Source organism: Corvus moneduloides, chromosome 2, assembly GCF_009650955.1.
Source record: "Corvus moneduloides isolate bCorMon1 chromosome 2, bCorMon1.pri, whole genome shotgun sequence".
Taxonomy (NCBI): Eukaryota; Metazoa; Chordata; class Aves; order Passeriformes; family Corvidae; genus Corvus; species Corvus moneduloides.
The window spans coordinates 65,836,840-65,858,323 of record NC_045477.1 but is presented as its reverse complement, the minus strand read 5'-3'; positions in this window follow the sequence as shown (position 1 = coordinate 65,858,323).

Sequence of the window (21,484 nt, the reverse complement as noted above, 5' to 3'; positions counted from 1 at the left end):
AGAAAAATCATATTTTTATGTATTTATATACACTATTTCAGATTACTATTTCTGAGAAAATTGCATAAATATAGACAAGCTTGTAAAATGAAGCTGAAATTTTGACAAGGAGACAACTTGTCTTCCGTGTTCTCCGCTAGAATTACAATAATATAAGCAACAAAATAATATTGAATTTCAAAATACATTTTATAATCCATCACACTATTTGTTGTAAGAGGATTGTGTTTCAGATGAAATGCAGTTGAAGAAAACTCATCCGTTTCATTGCATTTCTCAGAAAGTGGACTTTCCCTTTAATATATATTTCAATCTGAAGAGCGATGTGCTGGTGAAATGAAAACAAATGACAGTGCTATCTCCAAAGAGACAATGTATTATTTCAAAATGTATGAAAAGGCCCTTGCTTTGCCCTTATGACAGTTAAATGCTCAAAGTGAGACAGGCAAAAACATAGTTAACTCATTCAAGGAGACATGAAAAGTGACCCTCCTTTTTTTCTTCAGTGTGAAGAGAATGAGAGGATGAAGGGGACTGAGGAAATGTGTATATGTGTTTTACTGAAGCCTCTCTGTGGTGTACGCAAAATGAAACCAGCAAGTCTGAATCAGAAAAAGACACTTTTGATTTACGTGATGTCTAAATGCCAATTAAAAGAAAATAAGATTGGCTTGCAACACCACTCACAACATAAGAGGATAAGAATGTAGCTGAAATTATTAAGGGTGAAAGATAAAATGATCGGCTTAGATGGTGATCACAGTGATGATGAAGTCTGAATAAATGCCTTGTTGTCCACCACAATGTCTTATTTCAGGATTGAAATCTTACTTGAAGGTATATATGATCACTAGACTTCAGAAGAAACTTGTTTTCAGTTTGGGATCTTTCTTGGTAATTATTTCATTATTTAAATCTCTCTCTCCTCTGTTCTGAATAGTCATGATTAACATGTGAATGTGTTTTGAGATATTTCATTGGAAAATTATGTGGAAGCATAAACACACACTCTTCTACAAAATGTGAAAAACAGAACTGATTTATTAACTTGAATACAAGATACAGTCTGTTCTGTTTCTGACAGAGGTCTGGTATCAGAGATTTCAATGGAAGTAAAAAACCCACCGAAGACACTTGCGCTTTAAAATCATGGAATCATAGAATCATTTATGTTGGAAAAGACCCCTGAGATCATCAGGTCCAGCTGTAAACCCAGCACTGCCAAGTCCACCTGAAAACCATGTCCCCGAGCACCACATCTACACATCTTTTAAATACCTCCAGGGGTGGGGACTCATCATTATCAATGCCTGACCATCCTTTCAGTGAAGAACTTTTTCCTAATATCCAATATAAACCTCCCTTGGGGCAACTTGGGGTCATTTCCTCTTACCCTATCTCTTGTTGTTTAGGAAGATACCAACCCCTACATTGCAACAACTTCCTTTCAGGCAGTTGTAGAAAGCAGTAAGGTCTCCCCTGAGTGTCCATTTCTTCAGGCTAAAAAACCACAGCTCCTTCAGCTGCTCCTCATAAGAACTGTGCTCCAGACCCTTCACCAGCTTCTTTGGAAGAAGCTTTTTCCCTTTTCTGGAGATTCTCCAGCACCTCAATGTCTTTCTTGCAGTGAGGGGCCCAGAACTGGACACAAGACTCAAGATGTGGTCTCACCAGTACCGAGTACAGTGGGATAATCACTGTCCTGGTCCTGCTGGCAACACTATCTGATACAAGACAGGATGATATTTGGTTCCACCCAGAGTCAAAAAGATACAAGACTAGTTTAACAATAAAAGCAAAAACCCTATTGGAGAAGTTTTATCTTTCAACATCGTAAAAAGACTTTCCTGTTAATTATTCAAACATTCACATTCCTTACTATTAACATTTAAAATAACTTCTCTAGATTCCACTTTTTAAGATGTAAATAACAATTTTTTTCTTGATATTGTTAGTAGAAATAATACATAATAATACATTTAAGCATTTCCTTTACACTATGAATGCAAATATAAATCATTCACTATTTTTTGAAATAAAGTATGATGAACATATAGGTTACCTGGATGTGTTATATATGTTTGAGATTAAGTACTAATTTCAAAATTATAGAATGCCAACTTCATTGTCTTTGGATGTATTTAATAGAGGTCTGATAAAAATGAAGAAATAAGATGAAGTAAGTAATTTCCTACTTATATTCATCTTGAAGTAGTAGTTCTGTGATTTTCTAATACACATCATCCTGGAATTACACCATATTCTGTAGAGATTTTTATATCTACTTTATGCACAGATTATGTAGCATCCTAAGTAATCCTATTAATCTGTTAAAGTAAATTCCTACAGTGTTATAATTTAATGTATTAATAGTTGCTGGAAGAAAGATGAAAACACAGGTCTTAATACCACAAACAGTATAAATGATAGCAAGTATAGTGATCATTATACACAAGGGAAAAATAAGCATCTGAGTGTGGGCAAAAAAATATTGAACATTACGAAAGGATGGAATTCTACTTCCATTTTTGCTTATTGAATAACTTCTATTAGGGTAACTGTAGTTATTCCGAATTGGTGGCAGAATATTTCAACCATCTTCTTATGCTTTGTAGTCCTAACTGACCTAGAGTTTTTCACAATTTCTGATGAGTTTAGTTTAAGTTGAACAAAAGGAGACAGCTGGCAAAACCCTGCTGTGTACTTTTGAACATTCATGAAATGTACCTTTGCATCTGCTAGAGTTGGACTTAATGACAGAACATGGTGTGCAAAAAATGAGAAGTGAAAGCTAAAGTGCAGAGCAGCATATCTGTTCACTTATCTAATTTGAAAAGAATGAAAATATTGGGAAGGAAGAGAGAAATGGGTAGAAAATAGAAGTGAAAAAGAGTAGCTGTGAAAACATTTAGGTTCAATAAATTCTTTATAACAAATACTCTAGCTTCAGCCCAGCTTCATATGGAGCACCATACTGTTTTGTGTCCTGTAGTCTTGGAAAGAAAGAAGATGGAAATCTGTTTTCATAATAAAAGTAAAATCACAGATCCAAGTCCAAGATGTTGAAGATATTGTATGTAGAAGTAAGTAAATGTAAAAGAAGTTATACTATATCTCTTTTGAATAGATTTTTAGGCACATAAATTACTCTCTGTGAGGAGTCAATGTGAAATTGGTCTGCATTTTTGAATGACTGTAATAAACTTCCATTGTTTTCCCCAGTATGAATGGAGTATTAGAAACACTATGCTTGAACAGAGTAACCTTTGATGTCCATTTCCCATAAGGAGTTGTGATGTTTTTCTTTCTTTTTTTTTTAAATCTAATCTCATGAGACACAAATATCTTGCAGCTGTAGAAGTCTGTATGCAAATAGTTGCTTTGTCAAATAAAACATCAATAAGTCAAATCTATTAACATATGACTACATTCAGCTTATTAGGCAAATTTTACAAAGCCCATGTATTCAGCAAAAAACCATGGAATTCTTTGGACAGTGGTATTGTATTTTTAAAACTGTTTTAAATATTCCTGTGAACACAAAGCCTCAATAAAATAAAAGTACAGCATAGGAGAACTTAGTTTATGAAATTTTGTAATAAATGGATTGCAAGGATTATTTTCGGTGTTACACAGAATGCATTTAAACTAGTTTCAAAAGCTAAGCACTTTCTAGGTTGTCTGGATATTATTTCAGTTTAAATCTCAATATGAAGCTCTGCAAATAGTCATTTTTTCTGTGCTGTTCAAAAATTTGAGGTGATTGTTTATGGTGTGTGGAATGTATGTGACATACAATATGTGGATGTGTATCCGTTCAAGAGCTGAGTGACAAGCATGAGAAATGGTTCTCTGTAGTGATGACTGCACTTCTAGCCCAAATGACAAGTGTGTGGGTATTTCCCTGGAGGGCAGTATCAAATTGAGAATCACAGTAGTGACTAGAGCTAAGCTAAAGAAGAGCACTGCTATTACCTATTTTATGAAAACCATACTTTCTGTGAAATCTGGAAAGAGATAAAGTTTGGATTGTTTGCCTTTATTTTTTACTAAGATTGGAGACAATACTGGCACTTCAAAAGAGAAACTGTTTTTTACCAACACTTCTTTTTTTCTTTGCTACTACACTTCTGTTTATGAAAAGATTTGCATTGTGCTGATACAACCTCCTGTGGCATATATGCTCTAAAATTGTGATAATTCATCAGTCACTGATAACTTTAAGGATAATGTCTTTATGTCTATACATACATACTTTTTCTGCATCAAATCCATCATGAAACATAGAACCCTATATATTTACTTATTCAATGCATTAATCAGTCCTGCAAACCATCCCTTCAAGTTAATGAAGACTTGTTTACAAGATATCAAACACTGCTCTCTGACAGTATCAAAATATCACAATTTTGATTATTCCAAAGTATGTGTTTTGTTTTTAAACCATATTATTTGCAAATTTTATGTACAGTAATAGAGACACCAATGATGTACTGTAGTTTCATCATGATAAGACTTATTGTGGTATTCATAAACACACTTGTAGTGGTTTGGTGAGCAGCTGCTCCTTCTTATTCTCCCTCCTTCTTGTCCATGTTTCCATGCATCTATCTCTACCATAAAGTTGTTACTGTTGTGTGTGCAAGTCTCTTTATTTCATCTTTCCATTTGCCTGCCACTAGCACTGGATCACAAAATCAGAGAGTAATTTAAGTTGGAAGGGACCAGCTCCAAAATGTGTGCACTGTAGGGCACAATGAGAATGGAAGGTGTGAGATGAAACTTTGAAACCAAGGATGAGGGTGCAGAGGAAGGTGTTTTCATTTTTAATCTTTTTTTTTTTTTCACTACTCAAATCTATCTTAATTAGCAATAAATTAATTTTCCCAAGTTTGTTTCGCCCATAATGGTAATTGCTAGGTGATCTCCCCGTCTTTATTTGGACCCATAAGTGTTTTTGTCACTTTTTTTTCCCCTGGGTAGGCATCTCACTGCTGCACAAAGTTAACCCACCACAAATCCACTGCTTAAAGCTAGGTGAGTTCTGTCAAGCCTGTTGAGGTCTTTGCCCTGCCAAAGTTTGTGTATCACCAGTGATGGAAATTCCATGCATTTCTCAGAAACCCCACCACGTATTCCACTATCTTTGATAGCTCTTGCTTCCTCATGAATTGGGAATATCCTCTGTTGTAACTATTGTCTATTGCTTCCTACCTTCTTGTTACACACATCTAAGAAGATCCTGGATCCACCTCCACAAGCTCTGCTATTAGGTATTAACAGTAATACATCCCTTTTCTCATTTTTAAGTTTGAACAAAATCCAATCCACTTAGTCTTTCCTTGTACTTTAGGCTTTCCAGTCTCATGAACATTGAGTGGCTCCTTGCTGCATGCACTCCAATACATCAATGTCTTTTTATGTTGTGCGAGGGAGTTAAAAATTGGATGTGACACTCCAGATGTAACCTTACAAGTAATAAATAGAGGGAAAAAGTAGCCATCTCACTAATGCAGCCCAAGATGCTGGTAACCATCTTTGTTACAAGGATTCATTGTTGGCTCAAATTTCTGCTCATCTGCTGGGGCCCCAAAGTCCACTTCTGCAAAAATGTTTATAGACAGTCAGTCTATAACCTGTGCTGGTGTATGGGATTATTCCTGCCCAGATGCATGGCTTATCATTTGCCATTTCTGAATTTCATGAGGTTTATTTCAGTCCTTTTTCCAGCCTGCTGTAGTCCATCTGAATTCAGCACACTGACTTCTCCCCTGTACTTGTTACTGTCTGCAAAGCTTCTCAGAGTGCTGTCCAAGGCATCATTCAAGTTTTTAGTATACACATTGGTCAGTGGTGCCTCAAGTACTGATTCTCGAGGGGAAGCACCACTCATGAATGAGTCTTCTATTAGTTTCACAATACAGTAACGATGAACTTTGATCATGATGGTCTAGCCAGTTTTCTGCTCATCTCATTTTCCATTTACCCAGTCCATGCTTCATCATTTTTGCTGTAAGGATAATATGGGATATTGTGCAAATTCCTTGCTGAAGTCAAGTTATAAGATACCATCCATGACATAATTTCTCTTCCAGATTATATATTGCATCATCCTGTTATGCAGTATTTTTCCTATTCCTTGTCTGATAAGCATTTTTTTCCCTACTCATCCTTTATTATATTTGTTTTCCTTTCAGTCATCTTTTGTAATGTTCATCTCCTCCTTACCTCTTCCATATATTTGGTGCTTGAAAAGTACATGTTTTCAGTCCTTTTTTCTTCCTTTTGATTAATAAAAGGGCCAGAAAAGGTTCAAACATATAGCTAAATCAAAGTAATATTACTTATAGAAAATACAGGAACATGTGTTCACATTTCTCAAGGCATGCTGCGCCTCTGAACCCAAACGTATATGTAGAAGACAGCAATTTCTGATGTGATCTCGTAATCACTTCTAAAGACCAAACAGGCTTCTCTATTGTTGTGTTGAGTGCAACCTGCCATTTCAAGTCTATTGGTTCCATCTTTGAGCCTAGGTATTCTGTAGCAAATTAGTATTGCAAAAAAACATTGCAAGGATTGAGATACATAATCAAAGGGCAAGAGCTGCAGCAAGTGGATTCAGCAGTCTCAAAGCCTTCAACGGGTTTAAAATGCTATTGTTTGCCTGTTTCTAGGTAGGCATGATAAATAAAAATTCATTAACTGTGAATGAGAGGATAAATTTGTGTCTAAAGAGATTTTGAACTAACCTGAGCTGTGACAACTTCACTAAAAGGAATGAATAAACATGTATGGCTTGAAAAAAAGTGAATGTGTAGAGTGCAATGCCATAGAATGAGGTTTAATGTACCTTTACTCTAATTTTCAGGTGAAATAGGCTATAATAATTCAAAGTCAGTTCACTCTGAAAATGTTCTAGGGGTGGAAGAGCAAGGTAATTTCAAGAGTAATGGTAAGCAAAATGAATGAGATAATTGTCACTGAGATCAAGCTTATGTAAGAAGGATTTCTTGGGGTTTTTTTGTTTATTGTCATATTGTTGCTATAATTACAGAAAGACATTGATAAAGAGCTATACATGGATATTAGGTTTCCCTACCAGAGAAAAAATTGAATTACTTTACTCTTGCTTTCTCTTCTTGCATTTGTAACATCACCAAATCAAAACAAAGAAGCATAGGTTTTCTTATATTTGCAGGATGTGGTGATTTTTTCAATCACAAGTAAAGAATGAATTTTAACAAAATAAAGATCACCCCTGAAATTATTTCTGAATTTATATTATTGATAAAATGAAAAATATTTTTCCTCTTCTTCAGCTTCCAGCCATGAGTTTGACCTCCGAATACTGAATCAATGTAAGAAAACTACCAAAGTTCAGTTAGGCACCTAAACCCTGGAAGGAAAGGCTTTCAGGCAGGAATTTTCTTCAGTGTTTCTAACCGATGCATTATTTTGTGTGCTGATAATTGTGAAATCCTTTCTGAAGTGCCAAGGTCTGTTTTGCCCATGCATAGTTATTTTATTTACAAAACTACCAAGTCTGTAGACATTTACAAGACTGCAGAGAAACACATGAAAATGCAGGGGGAAAGATTTTAACCGAGATCCCTTAAATTAAAATGCATTAGATCTTTCTTCCTCTTTGTATCCAGCTCACAAGACAATAGTCTTGGTCAGCAGAAGCCTTTTTGTACCTTTTTCTGCTTTTGGTCTTTGGGGCTTAGAAAGTGGTCAACAAGACGTTAACAGACTGTATATTAAAACATTACGTTCTGCTTCAATGGGCATTGTTCACATTTCACTTTCATCTTTTTCAAACTGAATGCACTGAATTGTGCATTACATTCAAAACATCAAACCTTATACATTCATATACTTTTATATTAATGATTTTAATACAAGTTGTTTGTTACTGCCTTTAATTTCAGCCATCACATCTGAGCCAACAGACATCATGCTAACCAATTATTTTTGACAAACCGAAATCCAGCCCTGTCAATGAAAAAAATATGAGAGAACACTTTAGGAAAAAATATCCTTTAATCAGAGAAAGTACATATTTCTGTTCTTTGGCAAGGGTATCCTACATTTAAAATATCTTACTTAAAAAAACCCCAACAAACCACAAACTATCTGAAGAAAAAGAATAAAGTCTTCAAGCTGAGCAGAATCCTCCGAGGGTTCTTCACTATACATGGTGCATCTTATAGTTTAACTATGCTTTACTTTGGAAAAATTAAAATATCCTAAAAATGTCTTCTTGATGGTTATTTCTACAAAAGGAATTCTCTATGGATTAAGACATACTTTTATCCTTAAATACATCTCATGCACCCAACAAATGTTAAAATTGTTGTTATTTGCATAATTCTAGAGATGGGAATTCAGTTTCTTTTTTGATTTTGCAACAGCCTATTCAGCTTTTCCTTTGAACTGAAGCAACTCCACACTGTTATAACAGATCTTGTTGAAAAAGTTCAATGTAAATACCCCTGCTAACTAAACGCCCCTAATTTTAAAGGATTTCGACCTGATATTCCTTATTCTGTACTCCCTGTCAAGTTATGAGGTTTTAGAACAATACTTCAGTAGTCTTCAGTAGCACTACACTGTGAAGTAGCCAGATGGCCTGTCCTTTTTCTTGCCTTCTGTTTCCTGGATTCAGCTACAGCAAGAGATCTGCCTATCCAAAAGAGGGAGCCTACAAGACAGTAACTGCTGATTGAACTGACTGGCATTCTCCAACTGCCATGAAAAACAGAACACCATTTTCTCTAAAAAAGTACCAGAAGTGGTATGAACTAGCCTTTCCCAAATCTAACTTTCAGTTCTGTAACAGCAATTTATTTACATGGTTTTGTAATTTTTTAAATTCATGTATATTTGAGAAAATGCTGACTTTTGTCTCAGCCGGAGAGCCTTGCTTGCAGAAAAGGTCCAACTGCGAGTACTTTGATGATCTTTGAAAGGATTTTTTGTCTTGTTTATGTGGTTGAAGTTCTGATAACTAATAGAGCAACCTAGGTAGGTATTCTTTAGAGCAAGACTAAACTTTTACTTTTGAGACTAGGTGTGTGGCAACTGTTAACAAACAGAAAAGCTTTCTGAATTAAACATCTGTAGCTGTAGTCAAGAATAAATTAGATCAGTTTGTTTCTGATGATTTAACTTAATACACAACATAGGTTTTCTGAAGGTTCTTCAGCTTCCATATATGTGAAGAGATGTATTGAAAACAGTGGGAATAAATTGTAAGTGGGCTGCAGGTTTCAGCAGAAAGAAGAGTTGAATCTAAGGCCAAATAGCTGAAAGGGAGTTGTCTGGTTCTGGAAACAAACCTTTCCCAGTACTGACATAGATTTTGACAAGAAATGCAGAATATATTAGGAAGATGGAATACCAAGTTGGAGATCTATTACATACTGCTTATTGTTCGCTGGGATGTCTACATTAGCCAAAATGTCAACAGAGAGATAAAAAAGACATATATTCTTAAAAATCCAAGATCCAGAAAGTAATTGAGTTTATGTGATTTATAAATCTGCCTACCACTGCTCACGATATCCCATTTAGCTTGAGGATAAGATTCCTACAGTTCTTAGAAATGTCTTTCCATTAAGGCAGGTATTAGTTTTTCACTTAACACCAGGGTGCTAGCTGGCAAGTTTTACACCTGCCTTTTTAATGTCAGCATAGAAGTAAGATCAGCCTTGAAAAAGTGCATGTACTTTTCCTGTAATTTTTGAGAACTGCTGGAGAAAAATCCAGAAACAGTTCAGAGAACAAAATGGTTTTTTGCCAGTTTCTAGCCTGTATTTGCCATTCTAGAGGAGCAAGCATGTCTGACAGTCAAGGGGTATAGCTTCTGAAAGAATTGTGAGGGCAAGTTTTATGCAGAGCAGACTGAAGACTGAGGATTAGACTACTTTTGCAAAATCTTAAATCTCCTCACTTCCTTAACAAGTGGTTTGACTACCATCTGGTTACTGTCTTACTACCGTGGCCAGTAGCCTGAGTGAGGGAACATGGTCTATGTTTGGCTAGATATTTGGACTTTTCCAGTAAGTTTTATGAAGGGAAGATTATTTTATGTCTTTTCACAGGAGGCAACTGCTGTTCTAATCTGTGCTGTAGACAGACAGGTGTGGACATTTATTCCAGTACCATGTCATTTGCCAGAAAAGGGCCAGTTTGAGGCTTGATGCATGATGGGGGTCAGAGCCACCTTAGTAGGCTAGAGGAGACTGCTACATGGCACTCTTAAACTTCTACATCCATGAAGTATTTTAAAACTCTAAGTGCTTTGCTGGATTACACTGTCATTCTTGAAATATCTACCAATTTATTTATATGACCTTCATTGTTTTGCAGTGTCATAACTAATTTTGCCTAAATTTCATTTATCTCAGCGTTGTATAAAACAAGCAGGAACCAAAACTGTTTGCAGTGTTAGATGTATACTCCGTTCAAGATTGATTTGATGTAGAAGTTCCAAAGGGTGGCTTAAATAACCTAGTTCGGCACTGACACCTTTAACTTCCTTTTAAGTAGATACAATCTGGTCTCTGCTCTCAGCTTTGTGAAAAAGAATGAAAAAGAGTGAGATCTGTACTTTCACTGCAGTTCTGTCTTCCTCCTCCATGTACTTGGTACTGGCATAGAACCTGCTTATATCACACACATAGTAGTCCTGCAGAAGTAAAGCTTTTTTTCCATGTTTATTGTATAATTAAATATTCATAACTTTATGTTCCTGGATTGCCTAGAATTCTCCAAATTTTTGAAGATATTTCAGGCTTAGACTTTCTGTCTGGTTTGACTTTTCACAGCTATGAACCTGAAGGAGTTTTTCAACTCAGTGACATGCATTTTTAAGAAATTCTAAATAAGTAATGCACATTTTAAAAAGATGGTCTGAGGGAGACTAAATAAAAAAGCTCACACAAGCTGACAACTTCAGAGAATGCAAAACAAATGAGAAAGCCCCAGATCTGTTTCACACTGCAGTGCAGAGAAATTTCAGAGGTCAGTCTTCCAGTAAGTAGTACATGTAAACCAAGTTCCAGGAAACAATAGAAAACCTACAGTCTTCTAGTTATTACTTCAGGGGATATTTTACAATATTGGCATTATTTTTAATCTTTAGATACAAAATGACTATGTATGATTTTTAGCTATTCTCTGTTGTTCCTTCATGTATGGTTTTGTGAAGCATTTAAGCTTTTTACCTGACTGTATTATGCAACATATTTTAGGAAAATGCCTTGTTTTAAACATCTGTTTTCCTGAATATCTAATTTCAAATTAGAGAATTACCAACAAAGAAAGCATTTGAATTCTTCTTCCTCTGGGATATTTTAATTTTTTGTGCAAAACACAATAACTTGATAAGCAAAATGTTCTTTACTGAAGAATTGTGCTGTGAACGTGAAGTGTGTGATGAGAGAAAAGTGGAATTCTGTGTCCTGGGTAGATAGACTATCCTGAACATATGAGTTAAATAAATTGGATTGTTCCTTTCTTTTCATATGATTTTGTGCATGGCCTTTTTTTCAATATGTGATCAAAGTCAAGATGACCAGATCAAGCTTCAGGGCTACACAGATGAAGAAACATTTTGTTTCTTCATCTCCCTGTAGATATTGTAGATAGATATCAGCAGAAACTGAATACCTTTGTGTAATTATGAATAACAGACCTCTGAAAATGCCAATACATACTTTGATGGCTAAAGTCCTCCAGTGCTGAAAATGTGAGTTAATAGGTTTTCGCTGCCTTCAAAACGTAAAGTGAAATTCCTAGAATAAAAGTTTTGACTGTAGATACTGAAAGTGAGACCTGATCAGCTCTTGAATGCCCAATATTTTTGCTGAACTAAGTTATAGGGACTGATATATTTTAATATTTCAGGCCAGCTTCTCTTCCCTTATCCTATTAAAACTCAAGCATAACTATAATGCTACTTGCCCTACTCTAAGCATGACATAATTTTACCAACAGCTATGCAATTACTTACCTTATTTGCATAGTACTTATAATAGAAACCTATTCCTAAATAAGATAGCTGTCCATTTTCACAAACTAAAAATACTTGGGGCTCACACTTGTGCTAATTAAATCATTCTCACAAAAATGTTTATATGACTTATGAAATCAAGTTCTGGTTAGTTTTATTTTTCTTAGTCATGGGAGTAGTTGTTACATACAAAATATATCTTAAGGGAAGGTTGCTAATATTTTAAGGATTGTTTCCTGTATCTTGAAAAATTGTGACTAATGCAGGCAGGCACATCTGCTGTGTCCAAAGAGGTCAGGTACTGTAATCCCAGGGCAGGAGGTAGCTATTTCAATAATGAAGGGTTTTAAATCTAGACTTCTATTTATATTCTATGAGCTCTGTAGGAATGTCTCCGTGCTCAATATTGATTATTCTGTGGTTGGATTGTGAAGACTTTGCCCTTGTGTCCTTGAGACAATAACATAGAAATCCATTTACCTTACCCTTAACCTTTCACACAGCTGCTGAATGTAGTTACTGTCTGTATGGGACTTTGGAAACCACTATATTCCCATGGCAATATTGGAAATGGAAGAAAACAAGTACTGCACCAAACTTACAAAGCAATGCCACTTCCCACATGCTGTATAATGTTCAGAATTAACCTCTGTTAAAACTCTTAACTTTTCTGATATACTTCAGCATTTACTAGCATGTTCAAATGAAATTATCTACTTTACTTCTCAAAATAACAACTGCATTGGCTGGGTTCCTATGATACCATGGAATATGCATACTGCATATCAGTGTGGTGGTCCAGTAGCAACATGTTATGTGTGGTTTAATTCTTGGATTTGAAGCTAGACAAGGCTTCCAACAGACTCAGAAATACAGCATCAGCACAGCTAAGATAAGCCTTACCACTGGGGAAAGAGTGCAACCCCAACAGATTGCAAAAGGAAAAGCTATATACTGGATGATGATAAGAGACTGCTGAGAAATATTTGAGAGCATGAGAAAACAGCAAATAAATGTGACAAGGCTAAAGTTCAACAAAATAAATATTCAGCCTTTGATATAGATATTCATTTTTCATTGTCTTCTCAGAAAAAAATTGTTTTGATACCTGGATCTAGCACACATGCCTTTGACTGAAGCTGAGCTCATATATTTACAAGTTTTTTAAATCCTCACTCTTCTAATAATCTCACAATGCAGTGCCATTTATGTTTATTAACACTATTTGATGGTGACAGCACAATATTTGGAGTAGTTGAGTAGATTAATAGAAGAAGATGTGCAATATTATAGTACATATATATGTATGTATATATATTTGTGCAGGTTTCACCATTTCTCAATCTATATGTAGTGCAAGAATGGGAGATTTATGTTTTAAAATGTACCTTTTGATATAAACAAAATACTTGAAAAGTATTTTGATTCTCTTTATGAATGGGAATTGTCAGTAAAATCCCTTGAGCATCCTTCAAGATTTATTTATGTTGCTCTATGACCTTTTTAAACAAATAGTGGATCAAAGAAAACAAAACTTGAGGAAGGCTAACTGCATGAAAAAAAGGGGAACAAAGTCAGACTTTAGACTTTCATCCTATGAACTTCCAGAACCATAGTATTTGTATCCACAAAACACTTCGATTTTGTCTCATTTTCAGTTTTAATCATTTGCTGGTGATTCTTCCACATGCTACTATTATTATCACGAGCCAATATCATTTGATGATATGTCAACTTTTTCCTTGTCATGATAAGATTTTCACCATCATCATGAATCTCAGAGCAGATGTGACTTTTTCTCATCTGTTGGTAAGCCTTTTGAGTCTATGTCCTTTGTCCAGTTTCTGGGAGACAAATACCCTCAGATCTGTTTCTCTATAAGAATAGCATAAAGCCATGTAAAAGACTTTAAAATATTTGTGTCAATTCACAGTCAGAGAAGAATTTTGTTAATGGTAAAAAGTCTTGATCCCCAAAAGTTAGCTTTGTGCATTATGACACCTTCCAATATGCTCACAAACACAAAAGAAAAAACCCAAAACATAATGCTTAAGAGGAGATGGAAATGGAATCTGTTCAGGCACAACAGATGGTGGATGTAGCAAAAATCTGGAGTCAGAGAAGGGGATAAATTTTACCTAACTTTGCATGCTGTACTATTTTATTATCTACACTGAGATGACTACTATAAACTCTTTTTAAATTTAGTGGGGAAAAATCACACCCTTGGAGTAACAATTATCTGGCCTATTTACATTTCCACTTTAAGGTAAGGAAAAGTATATATTGAAATTTCTGCTTTTTTCCTTTTTTTTTGATTTTAAAGGTGACCAGTCCTGACACATACCTCTGCAGTGCAAATACTCTGAGATGTATTCTGAGTTATTAGAAACTTTGTTTTTATTTGGAAGAGTATAAATTGAGCTATGTTTAGTTATCTAGTTATAAAATATCTTCGTTCCCCTTGTGACAGACAAAAAAGAGAAGGTTCTTCCATTTCAGTTCCCAAAAATGACAACATATATATTTCTCAGTCTTCGTAACAATGGTAAGAGTTTTTGGTGCCATGGAGGTAGGCAAGAAAATTCTTAGGATTTAGCCCCTTCACAAAGTCCTAATAAAATTTGTCAGAAGCTTTTCTTCATCTCTCATCTTTTATATTCTATAAAGGCAGAATGGACTAAAATATTAGTCAATTACTCCTCCAGTAAAAATTCCACCATTTTTAGCTTTAGCTAGGGTGGGTGACACTATTTCTATGGATCTCTTCTGTTAATAAATATTGCAACTGCACAGAAAACTTCCTACTAAGTTCTTAATGTTTTTAAATTAATTCTATATTTAAAATTTAATTTCTCTGTACACTTGATGATATTAAAATGTCACTGATTTTGTTGTAGGAACTTCGTGGGAGAAACAACAAATGTAGAAGATCCTTGGGAATAATTTTATCGTATTTGTTTTGGATATCTCGCTGACAATTTCAAATACAAGAAGGGAACATCGCTGAGCATGTTGAGTATTTACAGATTTCAGATTTGAATATAAATCAGTGCCATGACATTGACTGGAGCCAGGCCAGGCAAGTGCAGAGTCCACTGTGGTAAACAGAGAGTTATCAACTATAAGAAGTAAAGCAGCACCCATGCCTGCCATGGTTGCACAGAACAAGAACTAAGCATTGTCTTGACAGTAACCAGTAGGCAGTGTGAATACCTTGCCTTGCCAGTAAAAGTCACTACCTTAAAAATTCATTTGGGAAGACCATCAGGAAAACTTTATTCTTAGGATTTAGTATCGTTAATCCGAGGGGGGTTAAACTCCTGGGGACATAATAATTTCTAAATCATAAATTATTCAGAATAACCTCACTTTTAGATAGGGGTTGTATACTTAAAACGTATACATGACTTTATGTCATGCTTTTATTTTTAAATTGATGAATGCCTGGTGAGATGGGATACTTAAAATCTTCTGATTCCATTCACCTGAAATGTGGAAACACAACATTTCTCTTCTTTTTCAAATCTACATACAAGCACCTCAGCTGAAAGTAATGAGCTAATTACTTTGCTATAGAGTTCACAGGATAAATTCTGTGAGGACAAATTCCTCAGAGGAGGAATCTTTATCCATATTGTTGTAGGAAGACTGAACTTTTCAACTGAACATTATCACATAGTGGAATGACACAAATAGTTAAACACATAGAAAGCTGAAATCAGCAAAAAACAACAAGCAAACTAACATTGCCACCCACCACCCCCCTAAAAAAACCCCAACAACCAACGAAAACCAAACCCAACCCTGGCAAGATTAATTGCAAATAAATAATTTTAAGCAATTTAAGTTTAAATACTAAATATTGTTAACTCTGCCTTGCAGAGATCTACATTTATATCTGTTGTGTGCAATTCCCTTTAAATTGCAAAACTGAATGTACACAAGCGCAAAATTGATAATTTTCAACTGGAAAACAATAGTAATTTCCAGTTAAGCCCAGGGGCAGGTAAGTCTGTCTTTCAAACTCAAAACACCATGTGACTATGGCCTTATATGTATATTTTTTTCTTTTTGCTTCTTTGGATGTGTTTATTTGGAAGTAAGAATAAAAATGCAGTCATTGTTAGACATGTTTAGGAAGCTCATATCCCAAGAGCAGTAGGTGAGTGAAACATTACAGTAAGAGAAAGAAGCAGTAGAATAAGAAAGGAAATTCAAAATAAAACATATTTTTCCTTTTCTAGGTCTTTTGAGAAGGAATAGAATGGTATTTCGAACAGCCTAATATATTATCTGTAACTGACGTGTTTCCTTCAATACCCACAGTTATTTCTGTCTAAGGGTGAAATTATTTTTTCTCTTTTATTTCTTTCTAAATTTAAAATAGAAAATGAAACCAATATATTTTATAAGGAAGTTTTCTTTCCTATACAGCTCTACATTTTTTTCCAATATGAATATTAATGATTAATGAATAAAGAGAGGAAAGTGTTTGTACAAGATCTGGTTTCTCTTGAAAAAAATGCTATTTAGCAGTAATTGTGTTTTTTATGTTCTTGAAAGCAGAATTCTTCTCATCATATATATTTCTCTGTGTATATCTCTGTGTAAAGTTGGTCGTCATTGTTTTTTCTTTGCTTTTAAAGGATATTTGTTAAAATAAATTTGGTTTACATAAAATATATCTACCTGAACCAAGTTAAGAGAAATATAAAGCTCTTAAAACCTTTCAAATCCCTGGTGCTTGTTTGTCAAGTAAATATTATACATATATTTAATGGCTTTAACTGTAGCCAAATGGATCTAGAAATACATATATACTGCAGCCTTGAGGAACAAAGGTCACACATATGCACAGATGCACATACATGCATCTATATCTTTATATTTATTGTACATGGAATGAAGAAAAAACGTGCCAACAAAGATATTCTTTTTGCCTAAATGAAAAGTTTGTGTGATTGACAGAACAAGATGCAGACTATGCTGTTCAGTTTAGCTGGATAAAAATCTGAATTTGTAGGATAAAGGTTTGGCTATTTGAGTCTCTAACATATTTTAAAACATATTTCTATTGCTAACATTTTTGTTCTCTATATCATGATTCAGTTCTGAAGTTCATAAAAGAAGCATAAAGACCCAGTTTTGATCTCAGTCTGGATTTTCACCTGTCTATTTCTATTGTATTTAGTTTGATTTAAATCTCATAGATTCTCTACTTTTCTGAGTGATTAGACCGTGATAAGTGCTGTAAAAATATTTTTATGCAAAACAAATACTGCAATATTGCTTTTAAAAAATGTAAAAATCTCCATGAGGAAAAAATAATAGTGGAGTGAAACCCAGTGGCATTTTTATTTATCGATGAAAATCATAAAATAGTCATACAAGAACAAGAACTGAACATGCACTTCAGGGATTATTCAGCATGAGAGTTTTATCCACCACCAGAAATGCTGGTTTTGAAACTGACTCATTTCTGTGGTATAATGTCTTTCCATAGCTGCCCTTAAATACTTGAGAAATTGTGCTCAGCATGTGTTCCGGTTTTGACTGGCACACAGTTAATATTCTTCACAATGGCTGGTGCACATGGCTGGTGTTTTAGATTGATGCTGAAAACAATAATTCAGGGATGATTTAGCTATTGCTGGACAGTGTTTGCACAGAGCCAAGTCCTTTTCTGCCTCTCAACCTCCCCACCAGTGAGAAGGCTGGGGATGCACAAGAAGTTGTGAGGGGACACAGCTGGGAGAGCTGACCCCAACTGACCAAAGGAATATTTCCCAGCCATATGGTGTCATGTTCAGTGTGTAAACCTGGGAGAAGAATGAGGAAGGGGGGGAAGGGGGGAGGAGAGGTGGGTCATTTGGATTGATGATGTTTGTCTTCCTAAGTCACTAGCAGGTGACAGAGCCCTGTTTTCCTGGAGATGACTGACCATCTGCCTGCCTATAGGAAGTGGAGGATTAATTTCTTGATGTTTTGTCCTTTCATGCGCAGCTTCTGCTATTAAAATTGTCTTTATCACTCAATATATGAATATTTAAATTTATCTTTCCATTTCCCTCCTCCATCCAATGGTGCCAGTGAGTGACTGGTTGTGTTGGGCTGAGCTACTTCTGGGGTTAAAAAACAACAAAAAGGAACAGCTTTCAAGATGAAAATGGTACATGAGATCATTTGGAAGACAGGGTGTACAGAAGAAAAAGAAATTTGATAGATTATCATAATCTCTAAATCAGGAAATAATAACCAGGCAGTAGCATGAGTCTAATCTGTGTAACAGAAAGAGAATAATTGGTTCTAGACTTTAGCATCACCTTAATTAAGGCTTATGTTCCAATACTGGATGCAACAAAAGAGAAAAATAATGTTTGTTAATGTCATAGAATGGAAAGAATTCCTCAAAGATGGACATGGCCTGGAAAGTAAAGTGATGCATCAGGGATACTGAGGGCAAGAAATAAAGAAAACAGTAAACACTCTGCTATATATATAATGGATGAAGAAACAGGAAAGTTGCAAATAGGTAATGCATTAGTAGGACTCCTTCATTGCCATGAATAAAACACCAACATCTAATCAAGTGCAATGCAGATGTGTGGTATACATAGGTGCATGTGCTGGAGAAAGAAAAAAACACACAAAAATGTGGGGTTTTTTGTAGAAGAGTGTAGAACTGGTTTGTGTGTGTGCAAATTTGGAAGTGATTATATCAATTGCAGAACTATCTCAGCAATCATCAGAAGAAAAAGCACTTGTTCATGACTAATCTAGACAGATCACCTCCTTGGGAAAATAGGAAAATAAAACAGAATACCTAGAAACAGAGGTTGAATAAAATAACTTGAAAGAGATCAACAGGAAGATCTTAAGATTCTTCACTGATACATTGCAGACAGCTATTTTGGAGGCAACACAGATAAGAAGCTGATAGATCTTCTAGAAACTAGGAAAAGACAAGGCCTAAGGTTACAGTTAATAGTTTAAGGCAACAGTAGGTACTAGAGGATAGTCTATCATGCAGCTCTGAGCAAGAGCACAATACTGACACATATGGTGTCAAAATGCCAATATATGTCCATTTATCAAACACATATTCCAGATGAAAACAAATTAAGGTCTTGGTAACATTTTTTTGGATATGGAATATAAAGGCTGGCATCATCATCAGAAGGTTTGGATAAAATTTAGGCTTCCAGGCCATATGAAAAATCTCAAAGAGTTTTATTCTACAGAAGAAGGGCAGGAGTGCAGAAGAAAGACAAGGTAAAAGGAAGAGCAGCGAGAAAAAGCAGAGAGGATGAGGGCAGACTGTGCAGTTGCCACTGGGGGCAATAGACCAATATGTGAAGTTACCTAGAGGGTTTCATCACCTGAAATAACATAATACATCAAGGATGTAAAAATTGTGCACATCAAGTTGCAAGGCAGAGGAAAATGAAGTTTTAGGATTGAGATTCAGTTCCCTAAATGCAGACATTATGGGAGTACCTGACAGCTACGGCTTCAGAAAGGTACATATTTCCAATAATCTGGTGTCATCTCAAATGCTGTTAGACACCAGTGTTTATGCAACTAAATCCCCCATTAGATTATTTCATTTAGCTGTTCACTATGATACCTTTTTCATTAGGTTATAAAGAAGAAAGGCGAAAAAATTTTTTACTTGCCTTTTGAGAAATTTGCAAAATGAGTTAGGTGACAAAGCAGTTCTGTTGATGGGAACTGGACTAAGCTTTTTAAGGCAGTATTACCTTTAATATTGCCTTCAAACAATAAAGAACTGACATCTGAGACATTAGTCTTTCATCTTGTCCTCTAAGAAGAATATGTCCTAAAATCCTTTACATTAAATTATCCATGTCTAAGTCATTTCCATGACAGAAACAGACTAAACCAGGACATACTAGCTACCTCAAATTTCTGTTGCAATCAGTTCATAATTCATGGCCACTGGGCGAAGATGGATTAATGCCTAAAAAATCCCCCTTTAACTGTCCATGTCATACAACCAAGATAGACTAGAGGGAAGATTGCTGCTATTAAATTAATTTTGTTCTATTTATTATATTGAAAAAATTAAGTGACTCTGCTTTTTCTTCATATTATTGTTCTGGGTTCAGGCAAGGACAGGGCAAATTTTTTACAATAGATGAGAGGAAGTGTGGCCAGACCCCCATATGTCTCAGTACCACCTCATATCATTGCTAGGGGTAGGGGAAAGGGACTTTGGCTTCTGAGAGGAAGGGTGTGGTTTCTGTTCAGGAGAAAGCCTGGCCCTAATGAGCTCCTCCGTATTTGTTGCAGGTTTTGCATGTAAATAATTTCTTTATCTTACACCTTTTGTTATTAATATTGTTGTTGTTACTGTTTGTTCTCTTATCTCCTTGCTATTTCCAGTAAATTGTTCTTATCTCAACATGAGGGTGTCTACACTTAATTTCTAATTACAACAGTTCAACACTAGCAGACTGGTTGCATTCAATAAAAACTTTCACAATCACAAATGCAATGATACTGGGGTTTATTGAAGTAAAGAAAATACGGATTTGGAAATTGCCATTGATAAATGCGCTTAATGCATTAATGCTAAACATACATACTAAAAAAAAAAAAAGATAAATTGGTAATTCATTAATCTTAACTTTGCAATCAGTTAAGCTTCATTTCACCTGGGTGTCATCTGACATAGTCAGGAACTCAAATCTTATCAAAGAGGCATCCCTGCTTGGGGGAAAAGAGAGGAGCCAGCCTGTTGACTTGTGTGCAAAATGGTGTTGCATTCTCATCCTCTGCCGTGGAGGATTTCAAATGCCAGATTTCTGTCATAATGGTGAGGGGGGAAGAGACTTTACATGTGAATGAGAGATATAGAGAGATTTATTTACAAAAGCTGTGGGTCTTGTGTAAGGGTGGAACAAAACTGTGACAAGTTGGTATCACTCCCTCTTCCACCCCCCTGAGGCTGAGATAAGGCTTATCTGTCCTCTGCCTGATAACCTGTCACTTCCGTCAGCGGGCTAGCACACCCACATTAATTCCTTCCTCATGGAAATCCCCTCGACACATACCTCGTGGCTTTAGACCTCATTCCTACAAAAATGTAAAACAAAATATACTGCCTAAAGGGTAACTCACTTCAAATTCATCCTATGGCTACAGTGAAATGGATCCACGAATACAAGACTGAATAGGGAATGCTTATTTTCTGTTTTCTCGGTAAAAACATTGTAGCTGGCAAATGATGCTAGTGGGTGGCTGGATCAAAGCAAACAGAAGGTGGCAGTGTTCTCATAACGCACAGTTACAGTGGAGCCCATTGCCCAGCCCAACGTGTATGACAGAATGCTGCAGTGATTTAAAAATCAATTATCGTATCAAACCAACTAAAAAACCTGAGACAAAGATACCCCTTAAAAATCGTATACGAAAGACCCCCTTGTATTACTTACC